The sequence below is a fragment of the Schistocerca gregaria genome, chromosome 2, assembly GCF_023897955.1.
Source record: "Schistocerca gregaria isolate iqSchGreg1 chromosome 2, iqSchGreg1.2, whole genome shotgun sequence".
Classification (NCBI taxonomy): Eukaryota; Metazoa; Arthropoda; class Insecta; order Orthoptera; family Acrididae; genus Schistocerca; species Schistocerca gregaria.
The window spans coordinates 864,000,993-864,025,544 of record NC_064921.1 but is presented as its reverse complement, the minus strand read 5'-3'; the positions used below and the strand labels follow the sequence as shown (position 1 = coordinate 864,025,544).

General features: G+C 38.4%; 1 long non-coding RNA gene across 1 annotated transcript; it reads right to left on the bottom strand.

Annotated features, from left to right (window-relative positions):
* Positions 1-6,036: 6,036 nt before the first annotated feature.
* LOC126335240 (uncharacterized) lies at positions 6,037-22,878 on the bottom strand. The gene is made up of 2 exons (XR_007564834.1): positions 22,820-22,878; positions 6,037-9,909 (listed from the first exon to the last, which is right to left on the bottom strand). It is a non-coding gene; the product is annotated as an uncharacterized LOC126335240 (long non-coding RNA).
* Positions 22,879-24,552: the final 1,674 nt, after the last annotated feature.

Genomic DNA, 24,552 nt, shown 5'->3' with positions numbered 1-24,552 from the left:
GAATATTTTGTTTTAAACTGAGAGATCTTAATATTAGAAAAGAAGAGCTGTGTTTCCTGTGCATGATGTTTGAATGTTTTACTTACTGTTTTGTAATTGTAGTTCAAAACAAAATGTTTATTTTTCACCAAATATAAACATTTGTTTAGTTTTTGAATAGTATTTTGTTTGCTTTGGTAAAGAGGTACCATTAAGCTTGTCTGAAATAATGCATACAATACTTAGGTGTTGATAACATGAAGGCTTTATCAGACTATTCCACTGCAGCTGCCAGTAATGTGGTTCTCCAATATCACCCTATCATGTGCAGACGTTTCTTTAGCTGTCAATATTATGTAAGTATAGAACAAAAACTTCAAGGTCTCACTTGAGCATGTTTTCAGTTGTAGCTCACTCAAACTTACAAGCTTCTGTATGTTAGTTAGTGGTTCATGCTGCTGTCCATGTCAAAATATGGTAAGAGTCAACATTTCACTGTTGTTGTTGTGGTCTTTAGTCCTGAGACTGGTTTGATGCAGCTCTCCATGCTACTCTATCCTGTGCAAGCTTCTTCATTTCCCAGTACTTACTGCAACCTACATCCTTCTGAATCTGCTTAGTGTATTCATCTCTTGGTCTCCCTCTACAATTTTTACCCTCCACGGTGCCCTCCAATGCTAAATTTGTGATCCCTTGATGCCTCAAAACATGTCCTACCAACTGGTACCTTCTTTTTGTCAGGTTGTGCCAGAAACTCCTCTTCTCCCCAATGCTATTCAATACCTCCTCATTTCTTATGTGATCTACCCACCTAATCTTCAACATTCTTCTGTAGCACCACATTTCGAAAGCTTCTATTCTCTTCTTGTCCAAACTATTTATCATCCATGTTTCACTTCCATACATGGCTACACTCTATACAAATACTTTCAGAAACGACTTCCTTACACTTAAATCTATACTCGATGTTAACAAATTTCTCTGATTCAGAAACGATTTCCTTGCCATTGCCAGTCTACATTTTATATACTCTCTACTTCGACCATCATCAGTTATTTTACTCCCTAAATAGCAAAACTCCTTCCCTACTTTAAGTGTCTCCTTTCCTAATCTAATTCCCTCAACATCACTCGATTTAATTAGACTACATTTCATTATCCTCATTTTGCTTTTGTAGATGTTCATCTTACATCCTCCTTTCAAGACACTGTCCATTCAGCTCAACTGCTCTACCAAGTCCTTTGCTGTCTCTGGCAGAATTACAATGTCATCAGCGAACCTCAAAGTTTTTATTTCTTCTCCATGAATTTTAATACCTACTCTGAATTTTTCTTTTGTTTCCTTTACTGCTTGCTCAATATACAGATTGAATAACATCGGGGAGAGGCTACAACCCTGTCCCACTCGCTTCCCAGCCACTGCTTCCCTTTCATGCTCCTTGACTCTTATAACAGCCATCTAGTTTCTGTACAAATTGTAAATAGCCTTATGCTCCCTGTATTTTACCCCTGCCACCTTCACAATTTGAAAGAGAGTATTCGAGTTAACATTGTCAAAAGTTTTCTCTAAGTCTACAAATGCTAGAAACATAGGTTTGCCTTTTCTTAATCTTTCTTCTAAGATAAGTCATAAGGTTAGTATTGCCTCACGTGTTCCAACATTTCTACAAAATCCAAACCGATCTTCCCCAAAGTCTGCTTCTACCAGCTTTTCCATTCGCCTGTAAAGAATTTGCGTTAGTATTTTGCAGCTGTGACTTATTAAACTGAAAAACTTCAAGGTCTCACTTGAGCATGTTTTCAGTTGTAGCTCACTCAAACTTACAAGCTTCTGTATGTTAGTTAGTGGTTCATGCTGCTGTCCATGTCAAAATATGGTAGGAGTCAACATTTCACTGTTGTTGTTGTGGTCTTTAGTCCTGAGACTGGTTTGATGCAGCTCTCCATGCTACTCTATCCTGTGCAAGCTTCTTCATTTCCCAGTACTTACTGCAACCTACATCCTTCTGAATCTGCTTAGTGTATTCATCTCTTGGTCTCCCTCTACAATTTTTACCCTCCACGGTGCCCTCCAATGCTAAATTTGTGATCCCTTGATGCCTCAAAACATGTCCTACCAACTGGTACCTTCTTTTTGTCAGGTTGTGCCAGAAACTCCTCTTCTCCCCAATGCTATTCAATACCTCCTCATTTCTTATGTGATCTACCCACCTAATCTTCAACATTCTTCTGTAGCACCACATTTCGAAAGCTTCTATTCTCTTCTTGTCCAAACTATTTATCATCCATGTTTCACTTCCATACATGGCTACACTCCATACAAATACTTTCAGAAACGACTTCCTTACACTTAAATCTATACTCGATGTTAACAAATTTCTCTGATTCAGAAACGATTTCCTTGCCATTGCCAGTCTACATTTTATATACTCTCTACTTCGACCATCATCAGTTATTTTACTCCCTAAATAGCAAAACTCCTTCCCTACTTTAAGTGTCTCCTTTCCTAATCTAATTCCCTCAACATCACTCGATTTAATTAGACTACATTTCATTATCCTCATTTTGCTTTTGTAGATGTTCATCTTACATCCTCCTTTCAAGACACTGTCCATTCAGCTCAACTGCTCTACCAAGTCCTTTGCTGTCTCTGGCAGAATTACAATGTCATCAGCGAACCTCAAAGTTTTTATTTCTTCTCCATGAATTTTAATACCTACTCTGAATTTTTCTTTTGTTTCCTTTACTGCTTGCTCAATATACAGATTGAATAACATCGGGGAGAGGCTACAACCCTGTCCCACTCGCTTCCCAGCCACTGCTTCCCTTTCATGCTCCTTGACTCTTATAACAGCCATCTAGTTTCTGTACAAATTGTAAATAGCCTTACGCTCCCTGTATTTTACCCCTGCCACCTTCACAATTTGAAAGAGAGTATTCGAGTTAACATTGTCAAAAGTTTTCTCTAAGTCTACAAATGCTAGAAACATAGGTTTGCCTTTTCTTAATCTTTCTTCTAAGATAAGTCATAAGGTTAGTATTGCCCCACGTGTTCCAACATTTCTACAAAATCCAAACCGATCTTCCCCAAAGTCTGCTTCTACCAGCTTTTCCATTCGCCTGTAAAGAATTTGCGTTAGTATTTTGCAGCTGTGACTTATTAAACTGATAGTTCGGTAATTTTCACATCTGTGAACACCTGCTTTTTTGGGGTTGAAATTATTATATTCTTCTTGAAGTCTGAGGGTATTTCGCCTGTCTCATACATCTTGCTCACCAGATGGTAAAGTTTTGTCATGACTGGCTCTCCCAAGGCTGTCAGTAGTTATAATCAAATGTTGTCTATTCTCGGGGCCTTGTTTCGACACAGGTCTTTCAGTGCTCTGTCAAACTCTTCACGCAGAATCTTATCTCCCATTTCATCTTCATCTACAGCCGCTTCCATTTCCATAATATTGTCCTCAAGTACATCATCATTGTATAAACCCTCTATATACTTCATCCACCTCTGCACCTTCCCTTCTTTGCTTAGAACTGGGTTTCCATTGGAGCTCTTGATATTCATACAAGTGGTTCTCTTCTCTCTAAAGGTCTCTTTAATTTTCCTGTAGGCAGTATCTATCTTGCCCCTAGTGAGATAAGCCTCTACATCCTTACATTTGCTCTCTAGCCATCCCTGCTTAGCCATTTTGCACTTCCTGTCGATCTCATTTTTGAGACGTTTGTATTCCTTTTTGCCTGCTTCATTTACTGCATTTTTATATTTTCTCCTTTCATCAATTAAATTCAATATTTCTTCTGTTACCCAATGATTTCTACTAGCCCTCGTCTTTTTACCTACTTGATCGTCTGCTGCCTTCACTACATCTCTCAGAGCTACCCATTCTTCTTCTAATGTATTTCTTTCCCCCATTGCCGTCAATTGTTCCCTTATGCTCTCCCTGAAACTCGCTCCAACCTCTAGTTCTTTCTGTTTATCCAGGTCCATCCTCTTAAATTAGCACCTTTTTGTAGTTTCTTCAGTTGTAATCTACAGTTCATAACCAGTAGATTGTGGTCAGAGTCCACATCTGCCCCTGGAAATGTCTTACAATTTAAAACCTGATTCCTAAATTTCTGTCTTACTATTATATAGTTGATCTGATACCTTTTAGTATCTCCAGGATTCTTCCATATATACAACCTTCTTTTAGGGTTCTTGAACCAAGTATTAGCTATGATTAAGTTATGCTCTGAGCAAAATTCTACCAGACGGTTTCCTCTTTTATTTCTTCCCCCCAATCCATATTCACCTACTATGTTTCCTTCTCTCCCTTTTCCTATTGACGAATTCGTCACCCATGGCTATTAAATTTTCGTCTGCCTTCACTACCTGAATAATGTCTTTTATCTCATCATACATTTCATCAATTTCTTCATCGTCTGCAGAGCTAGTTGGCATATAAACTTGTACTACTGTAGTAGATGTGGGCTTTGTTTCTATCTTGGCCACAATAATGCATTCACTATGCTGTTTGTAGTGGCTTACTGTCACTCCTATTCTTTTTATTCATTATTAAACCTACTCCTGCATTACTCATATTTGATTTTGTATTTATATCCCTGTATTCACCTGACCAAAAGTCTTGTTCCTCCTGCCACCGAACCTCACTAATTCCCACTATATCTAATTTTAACCTATCCATTTTCCTTTTTAAATTTTTTAACCTACCTTTTTTTTAAGGGATGTGACATTCCACACTCCGATCCGTAGAACGCCAGTTTTCTTTCTCCTGATAAAGACGTCCTCTTGAGTAGTCCCCGCCCGGAGATCTGAATGGGGGACTATTTTACCTCCGGAATATTTTACCCAAGAGGACGCCATCATCATTTAATCATACAGTAAAGCTGCATGCCCTCGGGAAAGATTACGGCTGCAGTTTCCCCTTGCTTTCAGCTGTTCGCAGTACCAGCACAGCAAGGCCGTTTTGGTTATTGTTACAAGGCCAGATCAGTCAATCATCCAGACTGTTGCCCCTGCAACTACTGAAAAGACTACTTCCCCTCTTCAGGAACCACACGTTTGTCTGGCCTCTAAACAGATACCCCTCCGTTGTGGTATCACTTACGGTACAGCCATCTGTATCGCTGAGGCACGCAAGCCTCCCCACCAACAGCAAGGTCCATGGCTCATGAGGATATGGCGATGGAGTGGGGGGGGGGGGGGGGGGACATTTCACTGTGGCTCCTATTAAGAGTCCTCTCTGCTTTCATCACTGAAGAACACAGCATGTCACGCCATCTTAGAGTGATCCTCTGGCAGTGCCAGTTGAGCTGTGCATGTCGATGCTGGGGCATGAATCGAATAAGGGATAGAGGTGTGTGTGCCCATAGTTCCACTGCCAATAACCAGTTCGCAACAGTTTGCGTCAACATGTCTGGGCTCACAAGCCCTCTTATCTGTGCTGTGATAACTGCACAATCTGCCATTGCTGCCCTCACAACACAATGATCCTGCTGGGCATCTGTGCTGCAAAGGTATCCAGATTATCATCTTGGGTGTGATAACATTCATGTGCCGCTGGTACCAGCATCATTGCACATCAAGCACAGCATGTCCGAATTGTGTGGCAATTCTTTGAAAGGACCATCTTATCACTCAGAAGGTCACAGTTTGACCCCTTTCAAACTTGTGCAATTGGCTGAAAGTATCATGAGTGCATCTCCATGACATGTTCTTGTTCCTAAAGTACAGAAATGATCTTTCAGTGACTCTGAAGTACAATGCAGAAACTACAATGTTTGATGATAACACAAGCATGAATCCAAACTCAAACTCAGCAGACACAGATCAGATACTAGCTGAACATGCCTACAAGTTGTTCACAGCTAACGGTTTAGGTATCAGTCTCACAAACACAATTTGAAATGAACGATAATGATCTGCTTGTGCCATAAGTAGACATTAATGGCCACACACTAAATGAAGCACATTGTATCGTTTGGGAATATATATCATGACTTGTTCCGTATCCCAGCTACTAATTGAATTATGAAGTAAAAGCAAAAACAATAAAAATACTTATTTATTTGTTTATTATTCATAAAATACATAAGTAGCTGGAAACAAAAAGTATTATTAGTGACAAAAATACAGGATTTTCTTAGAGGTATATATTGTCTTTCAAATTCCAAAAAGTAATCTTATGTTGCTGCTATTTAACATAAAAATAACAAAGGTATATATATTTTGTGTTCTTTATACATGTATTTCTACCAAGAAAAATTGGTAGAAAGTTAAAAACAGACAAACAAGCTGTGAGATTTGTGTTGTAGAATGAAACTATATATGAGTGGTATAGAGCACCACTAATAAATGTGTTAGTGAATCTTGTTTATCATAAAAATAACATACATGTATCGGATTTACATGTTTCTTGTTATTCCTGTGTAACACACAACTACATTATCAGCACAACAGTAACATATATGAGTCATCCACACAACTGAGATTCATTATCTATGGATTGGATTAAGGCAATTATACACCATCTACAACAGAACTTACTCTAGATAGATTGAGGCAGCTAAGGCAGGCCACCACAAATATGTCCAGAATGAATAAATATATTGAGATGCTACTTTTTTTTCAAGTTATAGCAGGCAATACAGTGTATTTCCCAATATTCACAAGCAATTTTTATTGACATAACATGCATGGGACATGATCAAACAGTATCAAGATAACAAATGACTTTGTATACTATGGGACTTAACATCTGAGGTTATCAATCATCTAGAACTTTGAACTACTTTAACCTAACTAACCTAAGGACATCACACACATCCATGCCCAAGGCAGGATTCTAACCTGTGACCCTACCAGTTGCACAGTTCCAGACTGTAGTGCCTAGAACCACTCAGCCACAGTGGCTGGCCATCAAGGTAACAGCACCATGGGCCTGTCTCACCATCAGGGGAAGAGGTTCCATGGACATGATCAAGCAGTATCAAGGTAGCAGCACCATGGACCTTTCTCACCATCAGGGGAAGAGGTTCCATGAGTTTCTGCCCTATTACACCAAATGTAAGCAAGAACAGAACTCGGTGTATGGTTTTTATGTGTATTATCATGGCTACCATACCATGTGCTCAAAATTTTGACCTTGAGCATTGCTGCACACTATAAAGTGATTCTGGCGAAACAGCACTGCACATCGAATTTCATCTAGACTCAATACGTTGAAAGGCATTTCATTTCTTTGGGAGTCATCAGCGTTTCGTAATAGACTTCTTGTCTTAAATCTCACCACAGATAAAGGTGTAGAAGTGTTAAGTTAGGTGAGTCCGTTGGCCATTTTGCATTTCCTGAACAAGTGCTCCAATGGTCTCCAAATGTCCACTTAAAGAGGGCCTGTCAACATATGTGTGGAATGAGAGGGATATCCATCATGTTGGTACCACACTGACTGCCTTATGTTCAGTGGGGTGTCTCCCAATAAATGCAGCAGCAGTATATCTTAGGAACACACATTACTTGAATGTATTTAGAATTCCATCAACAACACAGAGACTAGTGTTGTGGGTTTTGGAAAACATGCACCAAATATTGAAAGACCAGAGCATTCATTGAGTCAGATGATTAGTGCATATTGTGAAGGCAGACTTGTGTATGGTTGGTAAATGATGCTTCTTCATTAAACAAAGTTTTGCTTAGATATGCCACCTCACTTTGCACTTTTTGTATATGACATTCAGAGGTCTGTAATCAAATTTAGATACTGACTGCCATGAAGCTGTAGATGTGGTGAAATTTGAAGAAGATGAAATATGACAGAATGAAGTGTTTGCAGAACTCTCATTTGATTGGTACCTCTCATACTTCCAAACTACAAGTTAGTGACATTTACATAGTGTGTTATCCTTTAAAATGTTAGTTTAATATCTTTCATCAGTTGCTCTTCTTTTCCATTGGCGTATTTTATTCTCCACACTTCAAGTTTCTGGAACTTTATTTATAACATTTACAAAGACAGAGTCTGACTGCTTGGCACAATCTGGAGACTCTTCAGTGTACAACTGCACCACATCTCTAGCAGTTTCACAACATTCATCATAAACAATGCTCAATGCACAATGTGAATGTCTCAATAGATTTACAAGCAAGTTGTCTGATTGTTACAACAGCAGAACACAGACTGGTGGGCTTTATTTACTCAGGTAAACACAAGAACCATATGTGAGTTTTGTGTTTGCTCACAGTCAGTATAACAGGGCAGATGTTGATGGAACCTCTTCTCCTGGTGGTGATACAGTGGTTTGCAGTGCTGTTATTTTGATAATATTTGATCAAGTCCCATACATGCTGTCATTGAAGTTCTCTTAGAAGCTTCTTTTAAGTGTCACAGAAAAAAAGTATATGCTTCCATCAGAACAGATCAACATCAATGTCATAATTTGGAGACTATAAGTGATGAATACTACTTGTAAATATCAGGAAATTTGCCTTATTGTCCACTACAACTAGGCACAACCTGCACTCACACAAAAGTCATACTTGCTCAGTTTTACAGCAAAGCATGCTTTGGTAAATGTATCAGATAAGGCAGGATCAAGGATGTGCAAACATATTTTTCCTCAAAGAGAATGGAATTAAAATTATAGAGGTACCTGTAATAAATTATTAAGACAGAAAGTCAGAAATCCTCATTAATAACAACACTAATTAGGTGATGCAAGTTGTGATGGCAAAGTGAGAAACTTTACTTAATATGTAGAAAACTTTTTAGAGAAATAAAAATAGAAGGTACAGCCAGATGCATTACAATTTACAAACTGAGTGGTATGGTAAAACAACGTTTATAAGCTTTTTCCAATCCATGATGGTGTACTGCAGCAACCACTGGTAACAATATCTGTTTTTTTCATGTTTATAGACATTGATAGTACAAACTCTTACTTGTTTAATAAATAATGAGAATGAAAAAGAATCTGTTTATAAAAATTATTATCCAGCATAAAGAAGAGAATTAACTGGTATTACCAATGAAGATTTCTAATTTAGGACAAGTGCTATAAGAACTTCGATAAGGTACATGAGGGCAACTCTTAGTTCACTTCCTTAGATTATTGCCCAGTATCACATGATCATTCATTCAAAATTGCTTATCTTACATGAAAGGTATATTAGAAATATGCACATGTAACTGATAACAAGGTCAACAGAAATGGAGCAACTGCTGACACTGGATGAATAACGAAGAAAATGCTGGGTTATTAGAGTGACAGAGAAACACAGCTAAAAATGAATTGAAGTCAACTCTACATACGTACAAAATATTTTGACTGCATCTTTCACTCATTCACTTTTATGTGTGTAAAAGTTATTCACACTTGTAATCTATGCCTTGTACATGAAATTCATAAATAACTAGGAAGGAAAACAGTGATGACCGCATGCAAAAATAGTTACAGTCAGACTAAATACGTAATTTCTCAGTGTTGTCAGTTCATTCTTTCCAACCAATCAGAAACAAAAGCTCAATCAAGTGGATTGGAAGAGCTGTGATGAGGTTTGACAACAGAAGTCTATGATGTATTATATGGAGTTTGAATTAGATTTCTGTTATTCTGTGCATTATTCCTATTACATATAGCTGCTCAATGGCAACTTATTATTTGTTTAAGGTACTGTAAAGTTCTGTTGTTCTTGATATTTATATCCTACTGACACAATGTTTGAAAGAATAAATTTCATTGTCCATCTGAACATCAGAAAATGTGTTCATTATCTGCTGAGCCTTCAGGCAGCAGAATTACCACTGATGATTTTTCTTGTTCACTTCCTAGCACCCATGCTGGCATAGTATTGAAGTGTTTTTTATGGGCCTGCTCCTAAGATGTAACAGTTGCAGCACTTCCGGTCATACATAAATCTCAGCATTTGAGACACCTGTAAGATAAGTAAATTTTAATAATGAATTTGAGCTGGTAATGTAGCAGATCAAGCAATTAAACAATTAGAGAACACTTTAAATTTGTGAGAGAGCACATTAATTAGATTTTATACAAAAAAATTGAAGTTTATTGCTGCTATGGCTTGAAAGTCAATACCTGTATATCAGACTATAATGACTATTTGAAACTAGATATTGAAACATAGCAAAATTGAACTTTTAGCAAAGTATGCTGTTGGGAAAAGTTGTCATGTCTGTTGGGCCATGGGCATGATGTCGAAGAGCACCGAGAGTTTCTGTAAACTATTGTTGATTTGAACATGTTACAGTCAATGTGTAAAGAATATGAAGACAATTGATAAGTATCAGACAACGAAAATATAACACCAATGCATGTTACAGTGTAAATAATTAATATTCTACAAAGCTCCCAATCAGGAGATTAACTGAGTAAAAAGTTCATGTAAAAAAATTCCCCTTATTAATTAAAACACAATGAATAATATTAGTTCTGGTTGTGAATGTTATATATGAACTACACTAAAGAGACCTATCAAATCACATAGTTACTAATTGAAACTCAGAGAGACCAAATCACACTAGTTAAACAGCTATGAGCATACTCAGTACCAAACAATGATTAATATGATAGTATATGATAAATAATAACTATAGCCCACATGTTTATAATGTAAATCACTATTATGGGATACTGTTCCTGACGAAGTACTAAAGGTTTTTGAATAGGATGCATTTTAGTATGGTTCTTATAACATCAAAAAAAGCTGATTAGAAAGTACAGTTGTCTCATATGGCACACTGTCGTTATCTGTCTGATTATTAAGTTATTTGATACACTGAATGTATACATGTCATCTGAAAGCACATTTTAATAATTAATGGATCTCAGTGAACACTGAAATAATCATCCACTGTCTTTATCAGCACCACAGTGTGCACACACACACACATCACATGATCGTAAATCATATCTTACAATAGAATAATAGAATATCTTAGAATAGAATTTTTAAAATATTTACCTGTGATTTGAATAATAAGATTGGAATGTTCAAGAGGGAGCTGGTCTTAGGTGCACAAGAAGAGTTGCTAGAAGCCCCCTGGATGGTTCTGGCCAGGATTTTGGATGTAAGAGAAATGTTGAAGCTGCCCCAGACCACGAAATAAATTTCCAGCCAGGAGATATAAATTCCCTCTTTTCAAATTATATCTTGATAACAATTTAGTGAAATTGCCACAAAGAACTTAGTAATTTATTTTCATGTTCCATGGATCATTTGCACAATAAATATTAATAGTATGGACTGAGTCATTTTACATTTACACTGCAAATTAATTTTGTAAATATGGAAACATGCTGAACATTTTAAGTTGTTTTATTTTTATTTATTTATTTTCAATTTTTATTGCTTATAAATTCTTACCAAACATCTTTTACACATTACAGCAACAGCAATTCTTCTATAGAATAAAAGGAACTGTCAAGGAGAAACTTCTTCAGTTTGTTTTCACATTTTACTTTGCTGTTTGTCAGACATTTTATATCACTTTGTAATTTATCAAAAATTTTACTTGTGGCAATGTGCACCCCTTTTGTGCTAAATACAACATTAATGTGGAGAATGAAAGTAATTTTTTTCTTCAGGTATTGCTGTTATGCACATCATAATTCCTTTTGAACTGCAGTGGATTATTTACAACAAACGTCATGAGGGAATAAACACACTGTGACGCAATAGTCGGGACACCCTACACCTTAAACAGATATCTACAAATATATCAGCTTACTGTTTTGTCTCTCTCCAAGATTTGCAACGATTCTGAGTGCAAATAAGGCTGAACTATGTTGTTTCAGGCGTTTTCCAAAAGTGCTTTTTCCAGTCTAAATTCACACCAGTGTGCGCACCTAACAATTTTTACTTTCCTCCTTGACTATCATGAGTTACACTTATTGGTGCAGTACCCCTAGATATGCAGAAATGAATAGGTTCTGTTTTTGTTTTAAAATGGAGGATGAGACCAATTGCAGGAAACCAGTCAATGGTATGTTTAAGAAGCTTGTTTACCATTTCTTCTGATTCTGCATGTATGCTTGGATTGAGTACAATACTAGAGACATCTGCAAAAGGAACTAATTCTGCTTGTTGTAAAACAGATGGAAAATAATTTAAATAGATGAGGAATGGTAGTAGATATAAGACTGAGGCTTGGGAAACTTAGTTTTCTACATCTTTCACTCTTGATCTGTCTATTTTTGCCTTCACACTCCCACATATATAAGAAACAATGCACTTAGGTTTTTGCTCTTATTAACTCATGTATGATGTTCTGGCAGTAATCTCTGTCTTGTATATTACCGTATCTTCCACCTTTCAGCTCTCAAGTTTTCAGATCTCATGCATTATAGTCCCCAACAATCAGTCTTACCTTCTCATTCCATCTAGCAAGTCTCTCCTGACCTGGGGTTCTGGGTGACTTTTCCAAATTCTACCCATTTCCTATACCTCACAAGTCCTCTTCCTTCACTCCTTCTCCTTACCTTTCAGCCCTTCTGTCAGAAGAAGAAGCCAAAGCTTGCATATCTATACCTTATTCACATGTGTTTCTGCCATTTGGTGAGTTCATTTTTTTAACTGTCCAAGTGCATTATATGAAAATATTGTGATTCACACAGTCGAATGCCTTAGAAAGGCTACAGGAAATTCAAATTGGCACTATTTTGTTGATTAATTCTTGTAATATTTGCCGATTGAACTTGTAAATGGCATTCTCAGGAGAGCAACTATTCTGAAATCAAAACTGTGATTTGCAGAGGATATCACAATTGATCAAGTGAGATGCTATTCTATAATTTATCACCCTCCCAAAAAATTTGAAAATGATGTCAGTAGTGAAATAATTAAGTAGTTATTGACATCTGTTCTAACACCTTTCTTAAAGAGGGGTTCAATAAGGGCATATTTCAGTCTCTCTGGAAAGATGCCTTGAGTTAGTGATGCATTACAAATTTGAGACATGCGAACAAATCTTCAGTCCTCTACTGGGAACACCATCAAATCCAGATGAGCTTTAATTTTTAGAGGATACATGATTTTCTTAGTTGTTTTTTCAGCATACTGCTGTGATTTTTCTCTTGTACCGCTTGTCCTTATACTTTCTGCTATATATAAGAAATGATTATTAAAAGTATTTTGTATCTGTGACTCATCATTTATAGCCTTTCCATTCAGCTCAATAGTGATGTTATCCTGTTCTGTTGCTGGTTGCCCTGTTTCTCATTTCACTATATTCTATATAGCCTTGCATCTGTTGTTGGAATCATTGATTTGTGACATTTTAAAGATGTTCCTTGATTTTTAGTAAGTTTTCTTAGTAACTTTGAGACGTTTTTGCAGTGTGCAACTACTACAGGATGTCTTCTTGTTTTCACCAATAGATATACATCTCATTTCTTTCACAAGATACTTTACTCCCTCTAGTGACCCATGGTGTCATACATGAGTGTTTAATGTCCTCCCTGATTAGCTTATGTAGAAACCTATTTTCAAATAATAATATGAATTTGCCATGGGGTAGATTAAATTTTATGTTGAAATTTGGTTAATTATAAATGTTATTCCAGGTTATCTCTTTAAACAATGGTTGAAAATATTTGTCCTGGAGTAATTAATTATTCTGATTTCCACTGAGGAGTATCTATATTGTAAGGCAATGTCTTATTTGTCCTCACTGACTTTGCTTTGGTATCAGCGAGATCATTTTTTAGTGGGTTAACAATTATTTTCTTACTTTGAGTGTCACCAAAGACAATATCATCAGTTAGGGTTCTTCTGTCTTTATTCACCTATATTGGAAAGTTAATTACTGAGATCAGATTGTAGAATTCAAATAAGATATCCACATCATTTTTTTAAAAATCAAAATCCCTTAGTAAATCTACACTGGTGTCACCACAGACTATTAATGCTTGCTAACTGACAGTATAGCAAGGAATGGAGACTCCTCATAAACAGTTCAAAATTTTCCAGTGGGGATCTATATACAGTTGCAATTAAAAGTGATCTATTTTTCAGTATTAATCCACAAGCACACACCTCTGCTTGCTGATGACACAAAATCTACTTGTGTCAATGTTTTTGAAGTTGTCTTCTGCATTAATATAAATAACTTGCAATGGACAAATAACAATGCCAACCGGTGGCAAACATTTGTTTAATACATTTAGCTAGGTTTTGACACTTCTAAGGATGTCTGCATGAGAATGAAAATTTAAAAGCTGTGAAGTTACTTTGCAAGAAGGCAATAATCAAAATTTGGGGCAGACATTCTCAAGTAAAAAATTAAAAATTAAAAACATTACAGCCTTTGATGTGTACACCTATATTTTATGGAAGTAGCTGCTTCTGCAGTATATATATATATATATATATATATATATATATATATATATATATATATATATAAGCCCCCCATGAATCATGGACCTTGCCGTTGGTGGGGAGGCTTGCGTGCCTCAGCGATACAGATGGCCGTACCGTAGGTGCAACCACAACGGATGGGTATCTGTTGAGAGGCCAGACAAACATGTGGTTCCTGAAGAGGGGCAGCAGCCTTTTCAGTAGTTGCAGGGGCAACAGTCTGGATGATTGACTGATCTGGCCTTGCAACATTAACCAAAATGGCCTTGCTGTGCTGGTACTGCGAAAACTGGCGTTCTACGGATCGGAGCGTGGAATGTCAGATCCCTTAATCGGGCAGGTAGGTTAGAAAATTTAAAAAAGGAAATGGATAGGTTAAAGTTAGATATAGTGGGGATTAGTGAAGTTCGGTGGCAGGAGGAACAAGACTTCTGGTCAGGTGACTACAGGGTTATAAACACAAAATCAAATAGGGGTAATGCAGGAGTAGGTTTAATAATGAATAGGAAAATAGGAGTGCGGGTAAGCTACTACAAACAGCATAGTGAACGCATTATTGTGGTCAAGATAGATACGAAGCCCACACCTACTACAGTAGTACAAGTTTATATGCCAACTAGCTCTGCAGATGATGAAGAAATTGAAGAAATGTACGATGAAATAAAAGAAATTGTTCAGATAGTGAAGGGAGACGAAAATTTAATAGTAATGGGTGACTGGAATTCGAGTGTAGGAAAAGGGAGAGAAGGAAACATAGTAGGTGAATATGGATTGGGGCTAAGAAATGAAAGAGGAAGCCGCCTAGTAGAATTTTGCACAGAGCACAACTTAATCATAGCTAACACTTGGTTTAAGAATCATGAAAGAAGGTTGTATACGTGGAAGAACCCTGGAGATACTAAAAGGTATCAAATAGATTATATAATTGTAAGACAGAGATTTAGGAACCAGGTTTTAAGTTGTAAGACATTTCCAGGGGCAGATGTGGACTCTGACCACAATCTATTGGTTATGACCTGTAGATTAAAGCTGAAGAAACTGCAAAAGTGTGGGAAATTAAGGAGATGGGACCTGGATAAACTGAAAGAACCAGAGGTTGTACAGAGTTTCAGGGAAAGCATAAGGGAACAATTGACAGGAATAGGGGAAAGAAATACAGTAGAAGAAGAATGGGTAGCTCTGAGGAATGAAGTAGTGAAGGCAGCAGAGGATAAAGTAGGTAAAAAGACGAGGGCTGCTAGAAATCCTTGGGTAACAGAAGAAATATTGAATTTAATTGATGAAAGGAGAAAATATAAAAATGCAGTAAATGAAGCAGGCAAAAAGGAATACAGACGTCTCAAAAATGAGATCGACAGGAAGTGCAAAATGGCTAAACAGGGATGGCTAGAAGACAAATGTAAGGATGTAGAAGCTTATCTCACTAGGGGTAAGATAGATACTGCCTACAGGAAAATTAAAGAGAACTTTTGAGAGAAGAGAACCACGTGTATGAATATCAAGAGCTCAGATGGCAACCCAGTTCTAAGCAAAGAAGGGAAGGCAGAAAGGTGGAAGGAGTATATAGAAGGTTTATACAAGGGTGATGTACTTGAGGACAATATTATGGAAATGGAAGAGGATGTAGATCAAGACGAAATGGGAGATAAGATACTGCGTGAAGAGTTTGACAGAGCACTGAAAGACCTGAGTCAAAACAAGGCCCCCGGAGTAGACAACATTCCATTAGAACTACTGATGGCCTTGGGAGAGCCAGTCATGACAAAACTCTTCCAGCTGGTGAGCAAGATGTATGAGACAGGCGAAATACCCTCAGACTTCAAGAAGAATATAATAATTCCAATCCCAAAGAAAGCAGGTGCTGACAGATGTGAAAATTACCGAACTATCAGTTTAATAAGTCACAGCTGCAAAATACTAACGTGAATTTTTTACAGACGAATGGAAAAACTGGTAGATGCGGACCTCGGGGAGGATCAGTTTGGATTCCGTCGAAATGTTGGAACACATGAGGCAATACTGACCTTACGACTTATCTTAGAAGAAAGATTAAGAAAAGGCAAACCTACATTTCTAGCATTTGTAGACTTAGAGAAAGCTTTTGACAATATTGACTGGAATACTCTTTTTCAAATTGTAAAGGTTGCAGGGGTAAAATACGGGGAGCGAAAGGCTATTTACAATTTGTACAGAAACCAGATGGCCGTCATAAAAGTCGAGGGGCATGAAAGGGAAGCAGTGGTTGGGAAAGGAGTGAGACAGGATTGTAGCCTCTCCCCGATGTTATTCAATCTGTATATTGAGCAAGCAGTAAAGGAAACAAAAGAAAAATTTGGAGTAGGTATTAAAATTCATGGAGACGAAGTAAAAACTTTGAGGTTCGCCGATGACATTGTAATTCTGTCAGAGACGGCAAAGGACTTGGAAGAGCAGTTGAACGGAATGGACAGTGTCTTGAAAGGAGGATATAAGATGAACATCAACAAAAGCAAAACGAGGATAATGGAATGTAGTCAAATTAAATCAGGTGATGGTGAGGGAATTAGATTAGGAAATGAGACACTTAAAGTAGTAAAGGAGTTTTGCTATTTAGGAAGTAAAATAACTGATGATGGTCGAAGTAGAGAGGATATAAAATGTAGACTGGCAATGGCAAGGAAATCGTTTCTGAAGAAGAGAAATTTGTTAACATCGAATATAGATTTATGTATCAGGAAGTCGTTTCTGAAAGTATTTGTTTGGAGTGTAGCCATGTATGGAAGTGAAACATGGATGATAACTAGTTTGGACAAGAAGAGAATAGAAGCTTTCGAAATGTGGTGCTACAGAAGAATACTGAAGATAAGGTGGATAGATCACGTAACTAATGAGGAGGTATTGAATAGGATTGGGGAGAAGAGAAGTTTGTGGCACAACTTGACTAGAAGAAGGGATAGGTTGGTAGGACATGTTTTGAGGCATCAAGGGATCACAAATTTAGCGTTGGAGGGCAGCGTGGAGGGTAAAAATCGTAGAGGGAGACCGAGACATGAGTACACTAAGCAGATTCAGAAGGATGTAGGTTGCAGTAGGTACTGGGAGATGAAGCAGCTTGCACAGGATAGAGTAGCATGGAGAGCTGCATCAAACCAGTCTCAGGACTGAAGACAACAACAACAACAACATATATAAGCTGAGTCACATAAGACATAACACCCCCATTATTCAGGGGGCCTTCACACGTATCGACAAGCAGTGATTGGCGAATCATAGCCAACTATGGGACACATACCTTGGTACATGCACATTAATGACAACTTTTATATTGACCGAGATAATGAGGGAAGTAAATGTTTTTTAAATGAGTTGCTATACTTTTTTTACCATCATTTGAACACTCAGGAAAAGACTCATAAAGTGGGGTAACACATATTGCTCTTGTAATTCAAACTTTGCTTAAAAGACGCTGGGAAATATTGTACGATTGAAGGTTGAGGTGATCAGAAGCGGCTGCAGACTGTAAACATGCCTCACTCAACCCGCAGGCCGAGTTGCGGTGCTCTATGCAGAATGAACAATACACCATAGGCACAAGGGTGGCAACTCATGTTTTGTATTTAACTGTGGCACATGCTAGTGAATTGCTTATCAAAAGGGGTTTATGAGAACAATGCCGAAAATATGAACATTTCCAGGCTGAAATGAATAGTTATTGTGTGAACACAGCAATCACTTTGTCACATAGTTCGTCATTTAAGCTTTGCCCCCTTCCTGCTTACATGTCACACCTGACGCACAGTAAGCCATTGATAATGTTATTGATGGATGCATAATGGGAAACTCTTCACCAGGTGATGCCTGAGTATGTCTGCTGTGAAACTACTGTTTCCAAGATAGTATTGGACATTATAATTAGAGAGAATACACGTTTGATAAGATAATCATCTTATTCACATTCATTTGCTGAGCACCTACCACCAAACAATATGACAGAAGGACAACCTACATGGTATACACATTGTTCACACATGCTACATTTATACTTCTAAGATATTACTGGTCATTTACACATATTGTTTTATAATGCATTGGTACCTACTGATAACCTTCACAATTCATAGTGTTCTTAACAAAACATGGCATTGTACTTTACTTTGACTGCAAGACACATCTGTAATCGATGCTGAAGAGACTGGGTAACAGATGAAAGGTCAGTGGATGAAATGGCAGAGCAACCTGTGATGATTTGGTGGCGCATGTCATCTGGTGTTGTTGGGGCTTCACTGTATACTTCATTTTTCAGTGTTCCCCACAAAAAGAAATCAAGTGGAGTCAAATCAGGGGACTTGGTAGGCCATTGTACTGCAGCATTCCATCCCACCCAGGGGTCAGGAAATGTCTCGTTCAATATTTGACTTGCAACACGTGAGGAGTGAGCTGGGCAGACGTCGTGTTGGGACCACATACACAGATGCTCATTGAGTTGTATATCCCCTAGCAGAATGGATAGACTGTTTCTAAGAAATTCTCCATACTTATTTCCATTTAATACTCCTCTAATGAAATAAGGTCCTACAATGTAATATCCTACAATGCTGCACCACACGTTGACACGCCATGGCCTTTGGTCCTGTCCTGACACAGCCAATGTGGGTTCTCAGCTGCCTAGTAGTGCATGTTACATAAATTTAAACCATTCCCATGATTATCAATAGTTGCTTCATCAGTGAAGAGCACACGTTTGAAGAATATATTATCATCTCGCAGGCGTCGCAGAAATAAACGATAAAACTCCATACAATGTTCGAAATCGCATCCTTCGATTGTCTGATGGAGTGAAAGGTGATATGGGTGGAACTAATGCCGGTGAAGATTGTGCATGACACTCATATGACTGACCCCACACTCCATAGCAATACGTCTCATGCCACTGCATGACACTCATCTGACTGACCCCACACTCCATAGCAATACGTCTCATGCCACAATGAGGATCGGTAAACGTCATGGCCAGAAGAGCCTCTATATGGTCTCTGTTGGTCGCAGTCTTCTTCATCCTCCTTTGTCTGCTGTTAAAGCTGCCTGTTCACACTTGTGTAGTAATCATTCTTGCAATGGCCTGGTGAGTAGAACACCAACGATCAGGATACGTATCTCTGTACTACCGTACAGGTTCGACATCATTTCTATGACATTCACCATACAGAAGTAACATGACTAACTTCTCCTGCTTTGTGTATATATATGAACGTAATGTTCCAGCAGCAACCATGTCTGGATACGAGACACATGTCATACTGGTTGAACGTCGCATGACCTACTAGTTTTATGACTTCGCCTGCTTTCCGGATCATGCAAGATGTGTTTACAGTCAGCAGCTGCTTGTGACTGCCTTGACGTTCAGTCGTACAATATTTCCCAGCATGTTTTAAGCAATGTTTGAATCACAATAGCAACATACGATACATCACTATACACGTCTTTTCCAGAGTATCCAAACAATGGTAAAAAAAAGTATAGCATCTAATTTAAAAAACATATACTTGCCTCATTATCTCGGTCAACATATACATTGTGATTATTGTGCACATACCATTCTATGTGCCCCATGGTTGGCTATGATTTGCTGATCACCACTTGTCGATATGTGCAATCGCCCCCAGAATAAAGGGGGTGTTACATCTTACGCGACTCACCCTGTATATATATACAGGGTGTTACAAAAAGGTACGGCCGAACTTTCAGGAAAGATTCCTCACACACAAAGAAAGAAAATATGTTATGTGGACATGTGTCCGGAAACGCTTACTTTCCATGTTAGAGATCATTTTATTACTTCTCTTCAAATCACATTAATCATGGAATGGAAACACACAGCAACAGAACGTACCAGCATGACTTCAAACACTTTGTTATAGGAAATGTTCAAAATGTCCTCCGTTAGGGAGGATACATGTATCCACCCTCCATCACATGGAATCCCTGATGCTCTCATGCAGCCCTGGAGAATGGCGTATTGTGTCACTTCCATCCAAAATACGAGTACGAAGAGTCTCTACATTTGGTACCGGCGTTGTGTAGACAAGAGCTTTCAAATGCCCCCATAAATGAAAGTCAAGAGGGTTGAGGTCAGGAGAGTGTGGAGTCCATGGAATTGGTACACCTCTACCAATCTATTGGTCACCAAATCTGTTGCTGAGAAGCGTACGAACACTTCAACTGAAATGTCCAGGAGCTCCATCGTGCATGAACCACATGCTGTTTTGTACTTGTGAAGGCACATGTTCTAGCAGCACAGGTAGAGTATCACGTATAAAATCATGATAACGTGCTCCATTGAGTGTATGTGGAAGAACATGGGGCCCAATCAAGAGATCACCAACAATGCCTGCACAAACATTCACAGAAAATCTGTGTTGATGACGTGATTGCATAATTGCATGCGGATTGTCATCAGCCCATACATGTTGATTGTAAACATTTACAATTTGATCACGTTGGAATGAAGCCTCATCCCTAAAGAGAACATTTGCACTGAAATGGGGATTGACATATTGTTGGATGAACTATTCGCAGAAATGTACCCGTGGAGGCCAATCAGCTGCTGATAGTGCCTGCACACGCTGTACATGGTACGGATACAACTGGTTCTCCCGTAGCACTCTCCATACAGTGAAGTGGTCAACATTACCTTGTACAGCAGCAACTTCTCTGACGCTGACATTAGGTTTATCGTCAACAGCACAAAGAAATGCCTTGTCCATTGCAGGTGTCCTCGTCATTCTAGTTCTTCCCGAGTCACGAGTCATAGGCTGGAATGTTCCGTGCTCCCTAAGATGCCAATCAATTGCTTCAAATGTCTTCCTGTCGGGACACCTTCATTCTGGAAATCTGACTCAATACAAATGTACCACGCCACGGCTATTTCCCCGTGCAAATCCATACATCAAATGGGCATCTGCCAACTCTGCATTTTTAATCATTGCACTGACCGCAAAACCATGTTCGTGATGAACACTAACCTGTTGATGCTACGTACTGATGTGCTTGATACTAGTACTGTAGAGCAATGAGTCACAGGTCAACACAAGCACCGAAATCAACATTACGTTCCTTCAATTCTGCCAACTGCTGCTGACACAGGGAGTCTATAAAAGCATCCAGGGACCAAGTTAGATCCATGTTTAACACTTACCTTCATCAAAATTTTTTCACAGTCTCAATAAGGATTCATCTCACTAGGTATTATTGTATTTTTTTATTGCTATAAACACACTTTTAGATTTCATTGCTGTTGACATGCAGTTTCAGCCAGCTATTTGTTCTTCGTATTGTGTGGGTATTTTTTACTATTTATAAATGAGACTAGTTCTGGCACCTTTCCATAGATGCTCTTGCTATTAGCTGATAGAGTATTAACATATTGTCTCTCCAATCTTCTATGATGAATGCTATTCTGTGCGCACTCAGAATGTGACTTATCAGGTGTGTAGAGGGATTTCTCTATCCTAAGAAATCCACATGTGCCTGCTGCACATACGCCGGTATCCTGGAAGCTGCTTCCTGCAAGTAGTGCACACACCTGACCTAGGGGGCTATACACTTCTTCACCCAACCCCAGAGCTCAAGAAATCCACATCCACAATGATCAAGGAATTGTCTGATCCTCTGTTTTAAGCCACCCTATTACCTCCAAACCAGAGGACCACGGTCATTTGTGGGAGTGACGCTGCACAATGTTAGCTCTGTTTTCACTCTGTGAGCGTGACCTGCTGTCTTCACAAACTCAGCCTGCTACCTGTAGGAAATAAGGATGGCCTGTGAACCCAGGCAGCAGACATTAGTTGTGCTGACATGAGCAATGATTTGCAGCCGAGTGCACCCAGTGCGCTCAGTCACTGCCGGCAGAGCCTGCTCCACATCTCAGACTAGAGCCTCCTGGCAAGCAGACAGAGTGGACACTAGCCTTTTCCAACCTGCTCTGGCTATAACATTGCCCATCCCATGGGCCCCTGCAGAGCACACAGATCAGAGCAAACTGTCTTTGCTGTGTGCATGCCATGAAGTGTATAACATTTTAGGTCTTGTGTCGTGTACTACTATACTTAACTTGGTAGTGTACTTAATTGTACAGCACTGTTTACCTCATGTTGGGTACTACAACAGAAGTTTGCAAGATCAAATACTGGCAAATAACACCCATACAAAATCATCACTACAGCTGCACACAGTGTCATCACAGTTTTATTCAAGATAAGAAAGAAACTAAAAAAGGAAACAAAGGAACAAAAATGGAGTTGAAGGAACAGATAAAGTGTTAACTAGACTTAGAGAAAGACAGTTTAACAATCACAAACAGCATATATCTAAATTTATATCAACATCTTAGGAAGACATTTGGTAACTGCTTCAGACCACAATTTAAGACATTTGAACTAATTGTTCAGGTTGTTGATCTAAAATGAAGAGTATGATACGTATCACATACCTTTCCCTGATGAAATGGAAATAGTGTCCTCTGGATCCTTTTCCCTCCAGTTTAACTCCTGTAAAATACATGTGACTTAAATGAACAGTTAGCAAATGTATATTCTAAATGCATTGACACTTGTGAAACTGACAGCACTCAAAATTTATGGGATTATATAAATAATATTATTTACACAAATTATTCATGGTGTAAAGTTCACCACATTTATTTTGAGTTCAACTCAAAATATTTTACTAGGAAGATTAGCTCTAGTTAAACCTGAGATGATTAGAAAGAGGATACTTTTACATTTGTCCTGCAAAGCTCAGTGTTGTTTCATGGTTCTTGGTGGTCACAATTGATAGGTTAATAGTGGAACAATCAAGTTCTTCACACTTTCCCCCAGAGATGAGGGAGGAGCAGTGTATAACATCCATAGAATAACTATTAGGCAATCTTAACCAAATGGGCTGGGAAACATTGTGAGATGGATGCTAACATTATCAGTACAAAAGTAAGGATATTTTACTCAATTTTGATAATTTATTCTAAAATAGGTATTGATCATTACTTAGCAGATGGGATTAAAGGAACTGCAAATCAAGAAAAATGCTCACAGTCCATATGTGTACCCATGCGTCACAGAGCCTATGTATACATCTGTCTGCACAAGCACCAGCATAGTTGTCTCACAATGTCCTTCCTAGTTCCTGATTAACTGAGGCCATTAGAAGGCCACAGACAAGAGGGCATAAACGTTTTGTGTCTGGCTGCTGCCAACATTAGTGATCTAAAATACAGTACCTATGTTACTGTAGCCCTTACGAAGTGATTGCGTTGCTGTACTGTGCCAACCCAGTAAACACACGTGAAGTGCCAGAACTTTGTCAGGAAAGTGCAACTTGTTCCTGCCTGCACTACCACTGTCCCTGTAGCTGCCAATGTGTTGGGATCCAGCAGGTGGAGCTTGCTTCGTCCTCCTCTCCCCACACCTTCCCAAAATCTCAGTCAGGACACTGTGAACAAATTATAAGTGTGTAGCAGAGATACATAACACTTCTGTCCTACCTATTTAGTTTGTCTATGGTGTATAAGAATAATATCTATCCATGTACAGCCAACTGTCTCTCTATGTGATGTGTGCATAAAAGGGGATAATATATTTGTTGGTTATCCTGGAATACATAGTCTCATAATTTTAAGAGTGGACTTGTGTCTTTCATCTGGGCAACATTGGCAACATTTTGAGGCTTATTACATGTGTTTACTAATTAACTGTAACTTAGTTTATGATGTGTCACAAAAGAAAAATGAGAGCATTGACTATGGATCTAGAGTTCTGTCAAAAACCCCTATATACATGTATACATTCCCATCCACCCAGGGCCTAACAAAATTTCCTTTAACCTCATCCTTCATATCAAACCTTGAGTCTCTATGGAAACTTCACTTCAGGCATTGGAATGATGAAAGCCATACATTATTTTTGTATCTCCTCCATAATGTTGCCATTCACTGACTTATCTGTATTATTTATTAATGATGATCATGTGATTCATCTTCCTGCCAATGCCTGGAGGAATGTTTCTGTGGAACTTTATTTTATTTCTCTCTACAGTCTTTTGTGATTGGTAGCCATGTGCCTCCTTTTTTACTAAATCCTGGGGTAGTATCCTAAAAGAAATGGAAACAAATACTTACACTTGGCGGCCAAACTTCCCCGAATGGGGGACTCCCAGGTCACAATGCCA